The sequence below is a fragment of the Accipiter gentilis genome, unplaced genomic scaffold, assembly GCF_929443795.1.
Source record: "Accipiter gentilis unplaced genomic scaffold, bAccGen1.1, whole genome shotgun sequence".
NCBI lineage: Eukaryota > Metazoa > Chordata > Aves > Accipitriformes > Accipitridae > Astur > Astur gentilis.
Genome location: NW_026060823.1, coordinates 1381185 through 1401611, shown reverse-complemented (window position 1 = coordinate 1401611; position 20427 = coordinate 1381185).

Sequence of the window (20427 nt, the reverse complement as noted above, 5' to 3'; positions counted from 1 at the left end):
TCTCAGGTGGCTGTCAGAGCTGAGAAATTTCTCTACAGGAGAACAAAAATGTCTCGAGCTACTTACTTGGAGGAGTCTGGGGAAGGTAGCTGGGATCTCCGGTCCTGAACGCAGAGGTCAAAACATTCTGGGAGACGCCTGGGAGGAGTCTTGCGTTGATCCCGCAGAAAAGAGCTTCCTGCAAAAGAGAAGAATCATCTTGGGTAGCCTCATTAGACAAGTCTGGGGCTGCTACCTGGGATCTCCAGCCCTTATAAGAAAAGGCCAGAAGACTCTAGGAGACGTCTGGAAGGAATCACAGGGGATCCCGGAGGGCAGCGGTTCCTCCAAAAAAGAAAAAAAACTCAACGGTAGCTTCCTTGGAGGAGTCTGGGGCTTCTACCTGACCCCTTAGGTAGGTAAAGCAGAGGACAGAAGACTCTGGGAGATGCCTGGGAGGAGTCTCAGGTGGCTGTCGGAGTTGAGAGATTTCTCTACAGGACAACAAAAATGTCTCGAGCTACTTACTTGGAGGAGTCTGGGGAAGGTAGCTGGGATCTCCGGTCCCGAACGCGGAGGTCAAAACATTCTGGGAGACGCCTGGGAGGAGTCTTGCGTCGATCCCGCAAAAGAGAGCTTCCTGCAAAAGAGAAGAATCATCTTGGGTAGCCTCATTAGACAAGTCTGGGGCTGCTACCTGGGATCTCCAGCCCTTATAAGAAAAGGCCAGAAGACTCTAGGAGACGTCTGGAAGGAATCACAGGGGATCCCGGAGGGCAGCGGTTCCTCCAAAAAAGAAAAAAACCTCAACGGTAGCTTCCTTGGAGGAGTCTGGGGCTTCTACCTGACCCCTTAGGTAGGTAAAGCAGAGGACAGAAGACTCTGGGAGATGCCTGGGAGGAGTCTCAGGTGGCTGTCGGAGTTGAGAGATTTCTCTACAGGACAACAAAAATGTCTCGAGCTACTTACTTGGAGGAGTCTGGGGAAGGTAGCTGGGATCTCCGGTCCCGAACGCGGAGGTCAAAACATTCTGGGAGACGCCTGGGAGGAGTCTTGCGTCGATCCCGCAAAAGAGAGCTTCCTGCAAAAGAGAAGAATCATCTAGGGTAGCCTCATTAGACAAGTCTGGGGCTGCTACCTGGGATCTCTAGCCCTTATAAGAAAAGGCCAGAAGACTCTAGGAGACATCTGGAAGGAATCACAGGAGATCCCGGAGGGCAGCGGTTCCTCCAAGAAAAGAAAAAAACCTCAACGGTAGCTTCCTTGGAGGAGTCTGGGGCTTCTGACACCTTAGGTAGTTAAAGCAGAGGACAGAAGACTCTGGGAGATGCCTGGGAGGAGTCTCAGGTGGCTGTCAGAGCTGAGAAATTTCTCTACAGGACAACAAAAATGTCTCGAGCTACTTACTTGGAGGTGTCTGGGGCAGGTAGATGGGATCTCCGGTCCTGAACGCAGAGGTCAAAACATTCTGGGAGACGCCTGGGAGGAGTCTTGCGTTGATCCCGCAGAAAAGAGCTTCCTGCAAAAGAGAAGAATCATCTTGGGTAGCCTCATTAGACAAGTCTGGGGCTGCTACCTGGGATCTCCAGCCCTTATAAGAAAAGGCCAGAAGACTCTAGGAGACGTCTGGAAGGAATCACAGGGGATCCCGGAGGGCAGCGGTTCCTCCAAAAAAGAAAAAAACCTCAACGGTAGCTTCCTTGGAGGAGTCTGGGGCTTCTGACACCTTAGGTAGTTAAAGCAGAGGACAGAAGACTCTGGGAGATGCCTGGGAGGAGTCTCAGGTGGCTGTCAGAGCTGAGAAATTTCTCCACAGGAGAACAAAAATGTCTCGAGCTACTTACTTGGAGGAGTCTGGGGAAGGTAGCTGGGATCTCCGGTCCTGAACGCAGAGGTCAAAACATTCTGGGAGACGCCTGGGAGGAGTCTTGCGTTGATCCCGCAGAAAAGAGCTTCCTGCAAAAGAGAAGAATCATCTTGGGTAGCCTCATTAGACAAGTCTGGGGCTGCTACCTGGGATCTCCAGCCCTTATAAGAAAAGGCCAGAAGACTCTAGGAGACGTCTGGAAAGAATCACAGGGGATCCCGGAGGGCAGCGGTTCCTCCAAAAAAGAAAAAAACCTCAACGGTAGCTTCCTTGGAGGAGTCTGGGGCTTCTGACACCTTAGGTAGTTAAAGCAGAGGACAGAAGACTCTGGGAGATGCCTGGGAGGAGTCTCAGGTGGCTGTCAGAGCTGAGAAATTTCTCTACAGGAGAACAAAAATGTCTCGAGCTACTTACTTGGAGGAGTCTGGGGAAGGTAGCTGGGATCTCCGGTCCTGAACGCAGAGGTCAAAACATTCTGGGAGACACCTGGGAGGAGTCTTGCGTTGATCCCGCAGAAAAGAGCTTCCTGCAAAAGAGAAGAATCATCTTGGGTAGCCTCATTAGACAAGTCTGGGGCTGCTACCTGGGATCTCCAGCCCTTATAAGAAAAGGCCAGAAGACTCTAGGAGACGTCTGGAAGGAATCACAGGGGATCCCGGAGGGCAGCGGTTCCTCCAAAAAAGAAAAAAACCTCAACGGTAGCTTCCTTGGAGGAGTCTGGGGCTTCTACCTGACCCCTTAGGTAGGTAAAGCAGAGGACAGAAGACTCTGGGAGATGCCTGGGAGGAGTCTCAGGTGGCTGTCGGAGTTGAGAGATTTCTCTACAGGACAACAAAAATGTCTCGAGCTACTTACTTGGAGGAGTCTGGGGAAGGTAGCTGGGATCTCCGGTCCCGAACGCGGAGGTCAAAACATTCTGGGAGACGCCTGGGAGGAGTCTTGCGTCGATCCCGCAAAAGAGAGCTTCCTGCAAAAGAGAAGAATCATCTTGGGTAGCCTCATTAGACAAGTCTGGGGCTGCTACCTGGGATCTCCAGCCCTTATAAGAAAAGGCCAGAAGACTCTAGGAGACGTCTGGAAGGAATCACAGGGGATCCCGGAGGGCAGCGGTTCCTCCAAAAAAGAAAAAAACCTCAACGGTAGCTTCCTTGGAGGAGTCTGGGGCTTCTACCTGACCCCTTAGATAGGTAAAGCAGAGGACAGAAGACTCTGGGAGATGCCTCGGAGGAGTCTCAGGTGGCTGTCGGAGTTGAGAGATTTCTCTACAGGACAACAAAAATGTCTCGAGCTACTTACTTGGAGGAGTCTGGGGAAGGTAGCTGGGATCTCCGGTCCCGAACGCGGAGGTCAAAACATTCTGGGAGACACCTGGGAGGAGTCTTGCGTTGATCCCGCAGAAAAGAGCTTCCTGCAAAAGAGAAGAATCATCTTGGGTAGCCTCATTAGACAAGTCTGGGGCTGCTACCTGGGATCTCCAGCCCTTATAAGAAAAGGCCAGAAGACTCTAGGAGACGTCTGGAAGGAATCACAGGGGATCCCGGAGGGCAGCGGTTCCTCCAAAAAAGAAAAAAACCTCAACGGTAGCTTCCTTGGAGGAGTCTGGGGCTTCTGACACCTTAGGTAGTTAAAGCAGAGGACAGAAGACTCTGGGAGATGCCTGGGAGGAGTCTCAGGTGGCTGTCAGAGCTGAGAAATTTCTCTACAGGAGAACAAAAATGTCTCGAGCTACTTACTTGGAGGAGTCTGGGGAAGGTAGCTGGGATCTCCGGTCCTGAACGCAGAGGTCAAAACATTCTGGGAGACACCTGGGAGGAGTCTTGCGTTGATCCCGCAGAAAAGAGCTTCCTGCAAAAGAGAAGAATCATCTTGGGTAGCCTCATTAGACAAGTCTGGAGCTGCTACCTGGGATCTCCAGCCCTTATAAGAAAAGGCCAGAAGACTCTAGGAGACGTCTGGAAGGAATCACAGGGGATCCCGGAGGGCAGCGGTTCCTCCAAAAAAGAAAAAAAACTCAACGGTAGCTTCCTTGGAGGAGTCTGGGGCTTCTACCTGACCCCTTAGGTAGGTAAAGCAGAGGACAGAAGACTCTGGGAGATGCCTGGGAGGAGTCTCAGGTGGCTGTCGGAGTTGAGAGATTTCTCTACAGGACAACAAAAATGTCTCGAGCTACTTACTTGGAGGAGTCTGGGGAAGGTAGCTGGGATCTCCGGTCCCGAACGCGGAGGTCAAAACATTCTGGGAGACGCCTGGGAGGAGTCTTGCGTCGATCCCGCAAAAGAGAGCTTCCTGCAAAAGAGAAGAATCATCTTGGGTAGCCTCATTAGACAAGTCTGGGGCTGCTACCTGGGATCTCCAGCCCTTATAAGAAAAGGCCAGAAGACTCTAGGAGACGTCTGGAAGGAATCACAGGGGATCCCGGAGGGCAGCGGTTCCTCCAAAAAAGAAAAAAACCTCAACGGTAGCTTCCTTGGAGGAGTCTGGGGCTTCTACCTGACCCCTTAGGTAGGTAAAGCAGAGGACAGAAGACTCTGGGAGATGCCTGGGAGGAGTCTCAGGTGGCTGTCGGAGTTGAGAGATTTCTCTACAGGACAACAAAAATGTCTCGAGCTACTTACTTGGAGGAGTCTGGGGAAGGTAGCTGGGATCTCCGGTCCCGAACGCGGAGGTCAAAACATTCTGGGAGACGCCTGGGAGGAGTCTTGCGTCGATCCCGCAAAAGAGAGCTTCCTGCAAAAGAGAAGAATCATCTAGGGTAGCCTCATTAGACAAGTCTGGGGCTGCTACCTGGGATCTCTAGCCCTTATAAGAAAAGGCCAGAAGACTCTAGGAGACATCTGGAAGGAATCACAGGAGATCCCGGAGGGCAGCGGTTCCTCCAAGAAAAGAAAAAAACCTCAACGGTAGCTTCCTTGGAGGAGTCTGGGGCTTCTGACACCTTAGGTAGTTAAAGCAGAGGACAGAAGACTCTGGGAGATGCCTGGGAGGAGTCTCAGGTGGCTGTCAGAGCTGAGAAATTTCTCTACAGGACAACAAAAATGTCTCGAGCTACTTACTTGGAGGTGTCTGGGGCAGGTAGATGGGATCTCCGGTCCTGAACGCAGAGGTCAAAACATTCTGGGAGACGCCTGGGAGGAGTCTTGCGTTGATCCCGCAGAAAAGAGCTTCCTGCAAAAGAGAAGAATCATCTTGGGTAGCCTCATTAGACAAGTCTGGGGCTGCTACCTGGGATCTCCAGCCCTTATAAGAAAAGGCCAGAAGACTCTAGGAGACGTCTGGAAGGAATCACAGGGGATCCCGGAGGGCAGCGGTTCCTCCAAAAAAGAAAAAAACCTCAACGGTAGCTTCCTTGGAGGAGTCTGGGGCTTCTGACACCTTAGGTAGTTAAAGCAGAGGACAGAAGACTCTGGGAGATGCCTGGGAGGAGTCTCAGGTGGCTGTCAGAGCTGAGAAATTTCTCCACAGGAGAACAAAAATGTCTCGAGCTACTTACTTGGAGGAGTCTGGGGAAGGTAGCTGGGATCTCCGGTCCTGAACGCAGAGGTCAAAACATTCTGGGAGACGCCTGGGAGGAGTCTTGCGTTGATCCCGCAGAAAAGAGCTTCCTGCAAAAGAGAAGAATCATCTTGGGTAGCCTCATTAGACAAGTCTGGGGCTGCTACCTGGGATCTCCAGCCCTTATAAGAAAAGGCCAGAAGACTCTAGGAGACGTCTGGAAAGAATCACAGGGGATCCCGGAGGGCAGCGGTTCCTCCAAAAAAGAAAAAAACCTCAACGGTAGCTTCCTTGGAGGAGTCTGGGGCTTCTGACACCTTAGGTAGTTAAAGCAGAGGACAGAAGACTCTGGGAGATGCCTGGGAGGAGTCTCAGGTGGCTGTCAGAGCTGAGAAATTTCTCTACAGGAGAACAAAAATGTCTCGAGCTACTTACTTGGAGGAGTCTGGGGAAGGTAGCTGGGATCTCCGGTCCTGAACGCAGAGGTCAAAACATTCTGGGAGACACCTGGGAGGAGTCTTGCGTTGATCCCGCAGAAAAGAGCTTCCTGCAAAAGAGAAGAATCATCTTGGGTAGCCTCATTAGACAAGTCTGGGGCTGCTACCTGGGATCTCCAGCCCTTATAAGAAAAGGCCAGAAGACTCTAGGAGACGTCTGGAAGGAATCACAGGGGATCCCGGAGGGCAGCGGTTCCTCCAAAAAAGAAAAAAACCTCAACGGTAGCTTCCTTGGAGGAGTCTGGGGCTTCTACCTGACCCCTTAGGTAGGTAAAGCAGAGGACAGAAGACTCTGGGAGATGCCTGGGAGGAGTCTCAGGTGGCTGTCGGAGTTGAGAGATTTCTCTACAGGACAACAAAAATGTCTCGAGCTACTTACTTGGAGGAGTCTGGGGAAGGTAGCTGGGATCTCCGGTCCCGAACGCGGAGGTCAAAACATTCTGGGAGACGCCTGGGAGGAGTCTTGCGTTGATCCCGCAAAAGAGAGCTTCCTGCAAAAGAGAAGAATCATCTTGGGTAGCCTCATTAGACAAGTCTGGGGCTGCTACCTGGGATCTCCAGCCCTTATAAGAAAAGGCCAGAAGACTCTAGGAGACGTCTGGAAGGAATCACAGGGGATCCCGGAGGGCAGCGGTTCCTCCAAAAAAGAAAAAAACCTCAACGGTAGCTTCCTTGGAGGAGTCTGGGGCTTCTACCTGACCCCTTAGATAGGTAAAGCAGAGGACAGAAGACTCTGGGAGATGCCTGGGAGGAGTCTCAGGTGGCTGTCGGAGTTGAGAGATTTCTCTACAGGACAACAAAAATGTCTCGAGCTACTTACTTGGAGGAGTCTGGGGAAGGTAGCTGGGATCTCCGGTCCCGAACGCGGAGGTCAAAACATTCTGGGAGACACCTGGGAGGAGTCTTGCGTTGATCCCGCAGAAAAGAGCTTCCTGCAAAAGAGAAGAATCATCTTGGGTAGCCTCATTAGACAAGTCTGGGGCTGCTACCTGGGATCTCCAGCCCTTATAAGAAAAGGCCAGAAGACTCTAGGAGACGTCTGGAAGGAATCACAGGGGATCCCGGAGGGCAGCGGTTCCTCCAAAAAAGAAAAAAACCTCAACGGTAGCTTCCTTGGAGGAGTCTGGGGCTTCTACCTGACCCCTTAGGTAGGTAAAGCAGAGGACAGAAGACTCTGGGAGATGCCTGGGAGGAGTCTCAGGTGGCTGTCGGAGTTGAGAGATTTCTCTACAGGACAACAAAAATGTCTCGAGCTACTTACTTGGAGGAGTCTGGGGAAGGTAGCTGGGATCTCCGGTCCCGAACGCGGAGGTCAAAACATTCTGGGAGACGCCTGGGAGGAGTCTTGCGTCGATCCCGCAAAAGAGAGCTTCCTGCAAAAGAGAAGAATCATCTTGGGTAGCCTCATTAGACAAGTCTGGGGCTGCTACCTGGGATCTCCAGCCCTTATAAGAAAAGGCCAGAAGACTCTAGGAGACGTCTGGAAGGAATCACAGGGGATCCCGGAGGGCAGCAGTTCCTCCAAAAAAGAAAAAAACCTCAACGGTAGCTTCCTTGGAGGAGTCTGGGGCTTCTACCTGACCCCTTAGGTAGGTAAAGCAGAGGACAGAAGACTCTGGGAGATGCCTGGGAGGAGTCTCAGGTGGCTGTCGGAGTTGAGAGATTTCTCTACAGGACAACAAAAATGTCTCGAGCTACTTACTTGGAGGAGTCTGGGGAAGGTAGCTGGGATCTCCGGTCCCGAACGCGGAGGTCAAAACATTCTGGGAGACGCCTGGGAGGAGTCTTGCGTTGATCCCGCAAAAGAGAGCTTCCTGCAAAAGAGAAGAATCATCTAGGGTAGCCTCATTAGACAAGTCTGGGGCTGCTACCTGGGATCTCTAGCCCTTATAAGAAAAGGCCAGAAGAATCTAGGAGACATCTGGAAGGAATCACAGGAGATCCCGGAGGGCAGCGGTTCCTCCAAGAAAAGAAAAAAACCTCAACGGTAGCTTCCTTGGAGGAGTCTGGGGCTTCTGACACCTTAGGTAGTTAAAGCAGAGGACAGAAGACTCTGGGAGATGCCTGGGAGGAGTCTCAGGTGGCTGTCAGAGCTGAGAAATTTCTCTACAGGACAACAAAAATGTCTCGAGCTACTTACTTGGAGGAGTCTGGGGCAGGTAGATGGGATCTCCGGTCCTGAACGCAGAGGTCAAAACATTCTGGGAGACGCCTGGGAGGAGTCTTGCGTTGATCCCGCAGAAAAGAGCTTCCTGCAAAAGAGAAGAATCATCTTGGGTAGCCTCATTAGACAAGTCTGGGGCTGCTACCTGGGATCTCCAGCCCTTATAAGAAAAGGCCAGAAGACTCTAGGAGACGTCTGGAAGGAATCACAGGGGATCCCGGAGGGCAGCGGTTCCTCCAAAAAAGAAAAAAACCTCAACGGTAGCTTCCTTGGAGGAGTCTGGGGCTTCTGACACCTTAGGTAGTTAAAGCAGAGGACAGAAGACTCTGGGAGATGCCTGGGAGGAGTCTCAGGTGGCTGTCAGAGCTGAGAAATTTCTCCACAGGAGAACAAAAATGTCTCGAGCTACTTACTTGGAGGAGTCTGGGGAAGGTAGCTGGGATCTCCGGTCCTGAACGCAGAGGTCAAAACATTCTGGGAGACGCCTGGGAGGAGTCTTGCGTTGATCCCGCAGAAAAGAGCTTCCTGCAAAAGAGAAGAATCATCTTGGGTAGCCTCATTAGACAAGTCTGGGGCTGCTACCTGGGATCTCCAGCCCTTATAAGAAAAGGCCAGAAGACTCTAGGAGACGTCTGGAAGGAATCACAGGGGATCCCGGAGGGCAGCGGTTCCTCCAAAAAAGAAAAAAACCTCAACGGTAGCTTCCTTCGAGGAGTCTGGGGCTTCTGACACCTTAGGTAGTTAAAGCAGAGGACAGAAGACTCTGGGAGATGCCTGGGAGGAGTCTCAGGTGGCTGTCAGAGCTGAGAAATTTCTCCACAGGAGAACAAAAATGTCTCGAGCTACTTACTTGGAGGAGTCTGGGGAAGGTAGATGGGATCTCCGGTCCTGAACGCAGAGGTCAAAACATTCTGGGAGACGCCTGGGAGGAGTCTTGCGTTGATCCCGCAGAAAAGAGCTTCCTGCAAAAGAGAAGAATCATCTTGGGTAGCCTCATTAGACAAGTCTGGGGCTGCTACCTGGGATCTCCAGCCCTTATAAGAAAAGGCCAGAAGACTCTAGGAGACGTCTGGAAAGAATCACAGGGGATCCCGGAGGGCAGCGGTTCCTCCAAAAAAGAAAAAAACCTCAACGGTAGCTTCCTTGGAGGAGTCTGGGGCTTCTGACACCTTAGGTAGTTAAAGCAGAGGACAGAAGACTCTGGGAGATGCCTGGGAGGAGTCTCAGGTGGCTGTCAGAGCTGAGAAATTTCTCTACAGGAGAACAAAAATGTCTCGAGCTACTTACTTGGAGGAGTCTGGGGAAGGTAGCTGGGATCTCCGGTCCTGAACGCAGAGGTCAAAACATTCTGGGAGACACCTGGGAGGAGTCTTGCGTTGATCCCGCAGAAAAGAGCTTCCTGCAAAAGAGAAGAATCATCTTGGGTAGCCTCATTAGACAAGTCTGGAGCTGCTACCTGGGATCTCCAGCCCTTATAAGAAAAGGCCAGAAGACTCTAGGAGACGTCTGGAAGGAATCACAGGGGATCCCGGAGGGCAGCGGTTCCTCCAAAAAAGAAAAAAAACTCAACGGTAGCTTCCTTGGAGGAGTCTGGGGCTTCTACCTGACCCCTTAGGTAGGTAAAGCAGAGGACAGAAGACTCTGGGAGATGCCTGGGAGGAGTCTCAGGTGGCTGTCGGAGTTGAGAGATTTCTCTACAGGACAACAAAAATGTCTCGAGCTACTTACTTGGAGGAGTCTGGGGAAGGTAGCTGGGATCTCCGGTCCCGAACGCGGAGGTCAAAACATTCTGGGAGACGCCTGGGACGAGTCTTGCGTCGATCCCGCAAAAGAGAGCTTCCTGCAAAAGAGAAGAATCATCTTGGGTAGCCTCATTAGACAAGTCTGGGGCTGCTACCTGGGATCTCCAGCCCTTATAAGAAAAGGCCAGAAGACTCTAGGAGACGTCTGGAAGGAATCACAGGGGATCCCGGAGGGCAGCGGTTCCTCCAAAAAAGAAAAAAACCTCAACGGTAGCTTCCTTGGAGGAGTCTGGGGCTTCTACCTGACCCCTTAGGTAGGTAAAGCAGAGGACAGAAGACTCTGGGAGATGCCTGGGAGGAGTCTCAGGTGGCTGTCGGAGTTGAGAGATTTCTCTACAGGACAACAAAAATGTCTCGAGCTACTTACTTGGAGGAGTCTGGGGAAGGTAGCTGGGATCTCCGGTCCCGAACGCGGAGGTCAAAACATTCTGGGAGACGCCTGGGAGGAGTCTCGCGTCGATCCCGCAAAAGAGAGCTTCCTGCAAAAGAGAAGAATCATCTAGGGTAGCCTCATTAGACAAGTCTGGGGCTGCTACCTGGGATCTCTAGCCCTTATAAGAAAAGGCCAGAAGACTCTAGGAGACATCTGGAAGGAATCACAGGAGATCCCGGAGGGCAGCGGTTCCTCCAAGAAAAGAAAAAAACCTCAACGGTAGCTTCCTTGGAGGAGTCTGGGGCTTCTGACACCTTAGGTAGTTAAAGCAGAGGACAGAAGACTCTGGGAGATGCCTGGGAGGAGTCTCAGGTGGCTGTCAGAGCTGAGAAATTTCTCTACAGGACAACAAAAATGTCTCGAGCTACTTACTTGGAGGAGTCTGGGGCAGGTAGATGGGATCTCCGGTCCTGAACGCAGAGGTCAAAACATTCTGGGAGACGCCTGGGAGGAGTCTTGCGTTGATCCCGCAGAAAAGAGCTTCCTGCAAAAGAGAAGAATCATCTTGGGTAGCCTCATTAGACAAGTCTGGGGCTGCTACCTGGGATCTCCAGCCCTTATAAGAAAAGGCCAGAAGACTCTAGGAGACGTCTGGAAGGAATCACAGGGGATCCCGGAGGGCAGCGGTTCCTCCAAAAAAGAAAAAAACCTCAACGGTAGCTTCCTTGGAGGAGTCTGGGGCTTCTGACACCTTAGGTAGTTAAAGCAGAGGACAGAAGACTCTGGGAGATGCCTGGGAGGAGTCTCAGGTGGCTGTCAGAGCTGAGAAATTTCTCTACAGGAGAACAAAAATGTCTCGAGCTACTTACTTGGAGGAGTCTGGGGAAGGTAGCTGGGATCTCCGGTCCTGAACGCAGAGGTCAAAACATTCTGGGAGACGCCTGGGAGGAGTCTTGCGTTGATCCCGCAGAAAAGAGCTTCCTGCAAAAGAGAAGAATCATCTTGGGTAGCCTCATTAGACAAGTCTGGGGCTGCTACCTGGGATCTCCAGCCCTTATAAGAAAAGGCCAGAAGACTCTAGGAGACGTCTGGAAAGAATCACAGGGGATCCCGGAGGGCAGCGGTTCCTCCAAAAAAGAAAAAAACCTCAACGGTAGCTTCCTTGGAGGAGTCTGGGGCTTCTGACACCTTAGGTAGTTAAAGCAGAGGACAGAAGACTCTGGGAGATGCCTGGGAGGAGTCTCAGGTGGCTGTCAGAGCTGAGAAATTTCTCTACAGGAGAACAAAAATGTCTCGAGCTACTTACTTGGAGGAGTCTGGGGAAGGTAGCTGGGATCTCCGGTCCTGAACGCAGAGGTCAAAACATTCTGGGAGACACCTGGGAGGAGTCTTGCGTTGATCCCGCAGAAAAGAGCTTCCTGCAAAAGAGAAGAATCATCTTGGGTAGCCTCATTAGACAAGTCTGGGGCTGCTACCTGGGATCTCCAGCCCTTATAAGAAAAGGCCAGAAGACTCTAGGAGACGTCTGGAAGGAATCACAGGGGATCCCGGAGGGCAGCGGTTCCTCCAAAAAAGAAAAAAAACTCAACGGTAGCTTCCTTGGAGGAGTCTGGGGCTTCTACCTGACCCCTTAGGTAGGTAAAGCAGAGGACAGAAGACTCTGGGAGATGCCTGGGAGGAGTCTCAGGTGGCTGTCGGAGTTGAGAGATTTCTCTACAGGACAACAAAAATGTCTCGAGCTACTTACTTGGAGGAGTCTGGGGAAGGTAGCTGGGATCTCCGGTCCCGAACGCGGAGGTCAAAACATTCTGGGAGACGCCTGGGAGGAGTCTTGCGTCGATCCCGCAAAAGAGAGCTTCCTGCAAAAGAGAAGAATCATCTTGGGTAGCCTCATTAGACAAGTCTGGGGCTGCTACCTGGGATCTCCAGCCCTTATAAGAAAAGGCCAGAAGACTCTAGGAGACGTCTGGAAGGAATCACAGGGGATCCCGGAGGGCAGCGGTTCCTCCAAAAAAGAAAAAAACCTCAACGGTAGCTTCCTTGGAGGAGTCTGGGGCTTCTACCTGACCCCTTAGGTAGGTAAAGCAGAGGACAGAAGACTCTGGGAGATGCCTGGGAGGAGTCTCAGGTGGCTGTCGGAGTTGAGAGATTTCTCTACAGGACAACAAAAATGTCTCGAGCTACTTACTTGGAGGAGTCTGGGGAAGGTAGCTGGGATCTCCGGTCCCGAACGCGGAGGTCAAAACATTCTGGGAGACACCTGGGAGGAGTCTTGCGTTGATCCCGCAGAAAAGAGCTTCCTGCAAAAGAGAAGAATCATCTTGGGTAGCCTCATTAGACAAGTCTGGGGCTGCTACCTGGGATCTCCAGCCCTTATAAGAAAAGGCCAGAAGACTCTAGGAGACGTCTGGAAGGAATCACAGGGGATCCCGGAGGGCAGCGGTTCCTCCAAAAAAGAAAAAAACCTCAACGGTAGCTTCCTTGGAGGAGTCTGGGGCTTCTACCTGACCCCTTAGGTAGGTAAAGCAGAGGACAGAAGACTCTGGGAGATGCCTGGGAGGAGTCTCAGGTGGCTGTCGGAGTTGAGAGATTTCTCTACAGGACAACAAAAATGTCTCGAGCTACTTACTTGGAGGAGTCTGGGGAAGGTAGCTGGGATCTCCGGTCCCGAACGCGGAGGTCAAAACATTCTGGGAGACGCCTGGGAGGAGTCTTGCGTCGATCCCGCAAAAGAGAGCTTCCTGCAAAAGAGAAGAATCATCTTGGGTAGCCTCATTAGACAAGTCTGGGGCTGCTACCTGGGATCTCCAGCCCTTATAAGAAAAGGCCAGAAGACTCTAGGAGACGTCTGGAAGGAATCACAGGGGATCCCGGAGGGCAGCGGTTCCTCCAAAAAAGAAAAAAACCTCAACGGTAGCTTCCTTGGAGGAGTCTGGGGCTTCTACCTGACCCCTTAGGTAGGTAAAGCAGAGGACAGAAGACTCTGGGAGATGCCTGGGAGGAGTCTCAGGTGGCTGTCGGAGTTGAGAGATTTCTCTACAGGACAACAAAAATGTCTCGAGCTACTTACTTGGAGGAGTCTGGGGAAGGTAGCTGGGATCTCCGGTCCCGAACGCGGAGGTCAAAACATTCTGGGAGACGCCTGGGAGGAGTCTTGCGTCGATCCCGCAAAAGAGAGCTTCCTGCAAAAGAGAAGAATCATCTAGGGTAGCCTCATTAGACAAGTCTGGGGCTGCTACCTGGGATCTCCAGCCCTTATAAGAAAAGGCCAGAAGACTCTAGGAGACATCTGGAAGGAATCACAGGAGATCCCGGAGGGCAGCGGTTCCTCCAAAAAAAAAAAAAACCTCAACGGTAGCTTCCTTGGAGGAGTCTGGGGCTTCTGACACCTTAGGTAGTTAAAGCAGAGGACAGGAGACTCTGGGAGATGCCTGGGAGGAGTCTCAGGTGGCTGTCAGAGCTGAGAGATTTCTCTACAGGAGAACAAAAATGTCTCGAACTACTTACTTGGAGGAGTCTGGGGCAGGTAGATGGGATCTCCGGTCCTGAACGCAGAGGTCAAAACATTCTGGGAGACGCCTGGGAGGAGTCTTGCGTTGATCCCGCAGAAAAGAGCTTCCTGCAAAAGAGAAGAATCATCTTGGGTAGCCTCATTAGACAAGTCTGGGGCTGCTACCTGGGATCTCCAGCCCTTATAAGAAAAGGCCAGAAGACTCTAGGAGACATCTGGAAGGAATCACAGGGGATCCCGGAGGGCAGCGGTTCCTCCAAAAAAGAAAAAAAACTCAACGGTAGCTTCCTTGGAGGAGTCTGGGGCTTCTGACACCTTAGGTAGTTAAAGCAGAGGACAGAAGACTCTGGGAGATGCCTGGGAGGAGTCTCAGGTGGCTGTCAGAGCTGAGAAATTTCTCTACAGGAGAACAAAAATGTCTCGAGCTACTTACTTGGAGGAGTCTGGGGAAGGTAGCTGGGATCTCTGGTCCCGAACGCGGAGGTCAAAACATTCTGGGAGACGCCTGGGAGGAGTCTTGCGTCGATCCCGCAAAAGAGAGCTTCCTGCAAAAGAGAAGAATCATCTAGGGTAGCCTCATTAGACAAGTCTGGGGCTGCTACCTGGGATCTCTAGCCCTTATAAGAAAAGGCCAGAAGACTCTAGGAGACATCTGGAAGGAATCACAGGAGATCCCGGAGGGCAGCGGTTCCTCCAAGAAAAGAAAAAAACCTCAACGGTAGCTTCCTTGGAGGAGTCTGGGGCTTCTGACACCTTAGGTAGTTAAAGCAGAGGACAGAAGACTCTGGGAGATGCCTGGGAGGAGTCTCAGGTGGCTGTCAGAGCTGAGAAATTTCTCTACAGGACAACAAAAATGTCTCGAGCTACTTACTTGGAGGAGTCTGGGGAAGGTAGCTGGGATCTCCGGTCCTGAACGCAGAGGTCAAAACATTCTGGGAGACGCCTGGGAGGAGTCTTGCGTTGATCCCGCAGAAAAGAGCTTCCTGCAAAAGAGAAGAATCATCTTGGGTAGCCTCATTAGACAAGTCTGGGGCTGCTACCTGGGATCTCCAGCCCTTATAAGAAAAGGCCAGAAGACTCTAGGAGACGTCTGGAAGGAATCACAGGGGATCCCGGAGGGCAGCGGTTCCTCCAAAAAAGAAAAAAAACTCAACGGTAGCTTCCTTGGAGGAGTCTGGGGCTTCTACCTGACCCCTTAGGTAGGTAAAGCAGAGGACAGAAGACTCTGGGAGATGCCTGGGAGGAGTCTCAGGTGGCTGTCGGAGTTGAGAGATTTCTCTACAGGACAACAAAAATGTCTCGAGCTACTTACTTGGAGGAGTCTGGGGAAGGTAGCTGGGATCTCCGGTCCCGAACGCGGAGGTCAAAACATTCTGGGAGACGCCTGGGAGGAGTCTTGCGTCGATCCCGCAAAAGAGAGCTTCCTGCAAAAGAGAAGAATCATCTAGGGTAGCCTCATTAGACAAGTCTGGGGCTGCTACCTGGGATCTCTAGCCCTTATAAGAAAAGGCCAGAAGACTCTAGGAGACATCTGGAAGGAATCACAGGAGATCCCGGAGGGCAGTGGTTCCTCCAAAAAAGAAAAAAAACTCAACGGTAGCTTCCTTGGAGGAATTTGGGGCTTCTGACACCTTAGGTAGTTAAAGCAGAGGACAGAAGACTCTGGGAGATGCCTGGGAGGAGTCTCACGTGGCTGTCAGAGCTGAGAAATTTCTCTACAGGACAACAAAAATGTCTCGAGCTACTTACTTGGAGGAGTCTGGGGCAGGTAGATGGGATCTCCGGTCCTGAACGCAGAGGTCAAAACATTCTGGGAGACGCCTGGGAGGAGTCTTGCGTTGATCCCGCAGAAAAGAGCTTCCTGCAAAAGAGAAGAATCATCTTGGGTAGCCTCATTAGACAAGTCTGGGGCTGCTACCTGGGATCTCCAGCCCTTATAAGAAAAGGCCAGAAGACTCTAGGAGACATCTGGAAGGAATCACAGGGGATCCCGGAGGGCAGCGGTTCCTCCAAAAAAGAAAAAAAACTCAACGGTAGCTTCCTTGGAGGAGTCTGGGGCTTCTGACACCTTAGGTAGTTAAAGCAGAGGACAGAAGACTCTGGGAGATGCCTGGGAGGAGTCTCAGGTGGCTGTCAGAGCTGAGAAATTTCTCTACAGGAGAACAAAAATGTCTCGAGCTACTTACTTGGAGGAGTCTGGGGAAGGTAGCTGGGATCTCCGGTCCCGAACGCGGAGGTCAAAACATTCTGGGAGACGCCTGGGAGGAGTCTTGCGTCGATCCCGCAAAAGAGAGCTTCCTGCAAAAGAGAAGAATCATCTAGGGTAGCCTCATTAGACAAGTCTGGGGCTGCTACCTGGGATCTCTAGCCCTTATAAGAAAAGGCCAGAAGACTCTAGGAGACATCTGGAAGGAATCACAGGAGATCCCGGAGGGCAGCGGTTCCTCCAAGAAAAGAAAAAAACCTCAACGGTAGCTTCCTTGGAGGAGTCTGGGGCTTCTGACACCTTAGGTAGTTAAAGCAGAGGACAGAAGACTCTGGGAGATGCCTGGGAGGAGTCTCAGGTGGCTGTCAGAGCTGAGAAATTTCTCTACAGGACAACAAAAATGTCTCGAGCTACTTACTTGGAGGAGTCTGGGGAAGGTAGCTGGGATCTCCGGTCCTGAACGCAGAGGTCAAAACATTCTGGGAGACGCCTGGGAGGAGTCTTGCGTTGATCCCGCAGAAAAGAGCTTCCTGCAAAAGAGAAGAATCATCTTGGGTAGCCTCATTAGACAAGTCTGGGGCTGCTACCTGGGATCTCCAGCCCTTATAAGAAAAGGCCAGAAGACTCTAGGAGACGTCTGGAAGGAATCACAGGGGATCCCGGAGGGCAGCGGTTCCTCCAAAAAAGAAAAAAAACTCAACGGTAGCTTCCTTGGAGGAGTCTGGGGCTTCTACCTGACCCCTTAGGTAGGTAAAGCAGAGGACAGAAGACTCTGGGAGATGCCTGGGAGGAGTCTCAGGTGGCTGTCGGAGTTGAGAGATTTCTCTACAGGACAACAAAAATGTCTCGAGCTACTTACTTGGAGGAGTCTGGGGAAGGTAGCTGGGATCTCCGGTCCCGAACGCGGAGGTCAAAACATTCTGGGAGACGCCTGGGAGGAGTCTTGCGTCGATCCCGCAAAAGAGAGCTTCCTGCAAAAGAGAAGAATCATCTAGGGTAGCCTCATTAGACAAGTCTGGGGCTGCTACCTGGGATCTCTAGCCCTTATAAGAAAAGGCCAGAAGACTCTAGGAGACATCTGGAAGGAATCACAGGAGATCCCGGAGGGCAGTGGTTCCTCCAAAAAAGAAAAAAAACTCAACGGTAGCTTCCTTGGAGGAATTTGGGGCTTCTGACACCTTAGGTAGTTAAAGCAGAGGACAGAAGACTCTGGGAGATGCCTGGGAGGAGTCTCAGGTGGCTGTCAGAGCTGAGAAATTTCTCTACAGGACAACAAAAATGTCTCGAGCTACTTACTTGGAGGAGTCTGGGGAAGGTAGCTGGGATCTCCGGTCCTGAACGCGGAGGTCAAAACATTCTGGGAGACGCCTGGGAGGAGTCTTGCGTTGATCCCGCAGAAAAGAGCTTCCTGCAAAAGAGAAGAATCATCTTGGGTAGCCTCATTAGACAAGTCTGGGGCTGCTACCTGGGATCTCCAGCCCTTATAAGAAAAGGCCAGAAGACTCTAGGAGACGTCTGGAAGGAATCACAGGGGATCCCGGAGGGCAGCGGTTCCTCCAAAAAAGAAAAAAAACTCAACGGTAGCTTCCTTGGAGGAGTCTGGGGCTTCTGACACCTTAGGTAGTTAAAGCAGAGGACAGAAGACTCTGGGAGATGCCTGGGAGGAGTCTCAGGTGGCTGTCAGAGCTGAGAAATTTCTCTACAGGAGAACAAAAATGTCTCGAGCTACTTACTTGGAGGAGTCTGGGGAAGGTAGCTGGGATCTCCGGTCCTGAACGCAGAGGTCAAAACATTCTGGGAGACGCCTGGGAGGAGTCTTGCGTTGATCCCGCAGAAAAGAGCTTCCTGCAAAAGAGAAGAATCATCTTGGGTAGCCTCATTAGACAAGTCTGGGGCTGCTACCTGGGATCTCCAGCCCTTATAAGAAAAGGCCAGAAGACTCTAGGAGACGTCTGGAAGGAATCACAGGGGATCCCGGAGGGCAGCGGTTCCTCCAAAAAAGAAAAAAACCTCAACGGTAGCTTCCTTGGAGGAGTCTGGGGCTTCTACCTGACCCCTTAGGTAGGTAAAGCAGAGGACAGAAGACTCTGGGAGATGCCTGGGAGGAGTCTCAGGTGGCTGTCGGAGTTGAGAGATTTCTCTACAGGACAACAAAAATGTCTCGAGCTACTTACTTGGAGGAGTCTGGGGAAGGTAGCTGGGATCTCCGGTCCCGAACGCGGAGGTCAAAACATTCTGGGAGACGCCTGGGAGGAGTCTTGCGTCGATCCCGCAAAAGAGAGCTTCCTGCAAAAGAGAAGAATCATCTAGGGTAGCCTCATTAGACAAGTCTGGGGCTGCTACCTGGGATCTCTAGCCCTTATAAGAAAAGGCCAGAAGACTCTAGGAGACATCTGGAAGGAATCACAGGAGATCCCGGAGGGCAGCGGTTCCTCCAAGAAAAGAAAAAAACCTCAACGGTAGCTTCCTTGGAGGAGTCTGGGGCTTCTGACACCTTAGGTAGTTAAAGCAGAGGACAGAAGACTCTGGGAGATGCCTGGGAGGAGTCTCAGGTGGCTGTCAGAGCTGAGAAATTTCTCTACAGGACAACAAAAATGTCTCGAGCTACTTACTTGGAGGAGTCTGGGGCAGGTAGATGGGATCTCCGGTCCTGAACGCAGAGGTCAAAACATTCTGGGAGACGCCTGGGAGGAGTCTTGCGTTGATCCCGCAGAAAAGAGCTTCCTGCAAAAGAGAAGAATCATCTTGGGTAGCCTCATTAGACAAGTCTGGGGCTGCTACCTGGGATCTCCAGCCCTTATAAGAAAAGGCCAGAAGACTCTAGGAGACGTCTGGAAGGAATCACAGGGGATCCCGGAGGGCAGCAGTTCCTCCAAAAAAGAAAAAAACCTCAACGGTAGCTTCCTTGGAGGAGTCTGGGGCTTCTACCTGACCCCTTAGGTAGGTAAAGCAGAGGACAGAAGACTCTGGGAGATGCCTGGGAGGAGTCTCAGGTGGCTGTCGGAGTTGAGAGATTTCTCTACAGGACAACAAAAATGTCTCGAGCTACTTACTTGGAGGAGTCTGGGGAAGGTAGCTGGGATCTCCGGTCCCGAACGCGGAGGTCAAAACATTCTGGGAGACGCCTGGGAGGAGTCTTGCGTTGATCCCGCAAAAGAGAGCTTCCTGCAAAAGAGAAGAATCATCTAGGGTAGCCTCATTAGACAAGTCTGGGGCTGCTACCTGGGATCTCTAGCCCTTATAAGAAAAGGCCAGAAGACTCTAGGAGACATCTGGAAGGAATCACAGGGGATCCCGGAGGGCAGCGGTTCCTCCAAGAAAAGAAAAAAACCTCAACGGTAGCTTCCTTGGAGGAGTCTGGGGCTTCTACCTGACCCCTTAGGTAGGTAAAGCAGAGGACAGAAGACTCTGGGAGATGCCTGGGAGGAGTCTCAGGTGGCTGTCAGAGCTGAGAAATTTCTCTACAGGACAACAAAAATGTCTCGAGCTACTTACTTGGAGGAGTCTGGGGCAGGTAGATGGGATCTCCGGTCCTGAACGCAGAGGTCAAAACATTCTGGGAGACGCCTGGGAGGAGTCTTGCGTTGATCCCGCAGAAAAGAGCTTCCTGCAAAAGAGAAGAATCATCTTGGGTAGCCTCATTAGACAAGTCTGGGGCTGCTACCTGGGATCTCCAGCCCTTATAAGAAAAGGCCAGAAGACTCTAGGAGACGTCTGGAAGGAATCACAGGGGATCCCGGAGGGCAGCGGTTCCTCCAAAAAAGAAAAAAACCTCAACGGTAGCTTCCTTGGAGGAGTCTGGGGCTTCTGACACCTTAGGTAGTTAAAGCAGAGGACAGAAGACTCTGGGAGATGCCTGGGAGGAGTCTCAGGTGGCTGTCAGAGCTGAGAAATTTCTCCACAGGAGAACAAAAATGTCTCGAGCTACTTACTTGGAGGAGTCTGGGGAAGGTAGATGGGATCTCCGGTCCTGAACGCAGAGGTCAAAACATTCTGGGAGACGCCTGGGAGGAGTCTTGCGTTGATCCCGCAGAAAAGAGCTTCCTGCAAAAGAGAAGAATCATCTTGGGTAGCCTCATTAGACAAGTCTGGGGCTGCTACCTGGGATCTCCAGCCCTTATAAGAAAAGGCCAGAAGACTCTAGGAGACGTCTGGAAGGAATCACAGGGGATCCCGGAGGGCAGCGGTTCCTCCAAAAAAGAAAAAAAACTCAACGGTAGCTTCCTTGGAGGAGTCTGGGGCTTCTGACACCTTAGGTAGTTAAAGCAGAGGACAGAAGACTCTGGGAGATGCCTGGGAGGAGTCTCAGGTGGCTGTCAGAGCTGAGAAATTTCTCCACAGGAGAACAAAAATGTCTCGAGCTACTTACTTGGAGGAGTCTGGGGAAGGTAGATGGGATCTCCGGTCCTGAACGCAGAGGTCAAAACATTCTGGGAGACGCCTGGGAGGAGTCTTGCGTTGATCCCGCAGAAAAGAGCTTCCTGCAAAAGAGAAGAATCATCTTGGGTAGCCTCATTAGACAAGTCTGGGGCTGCT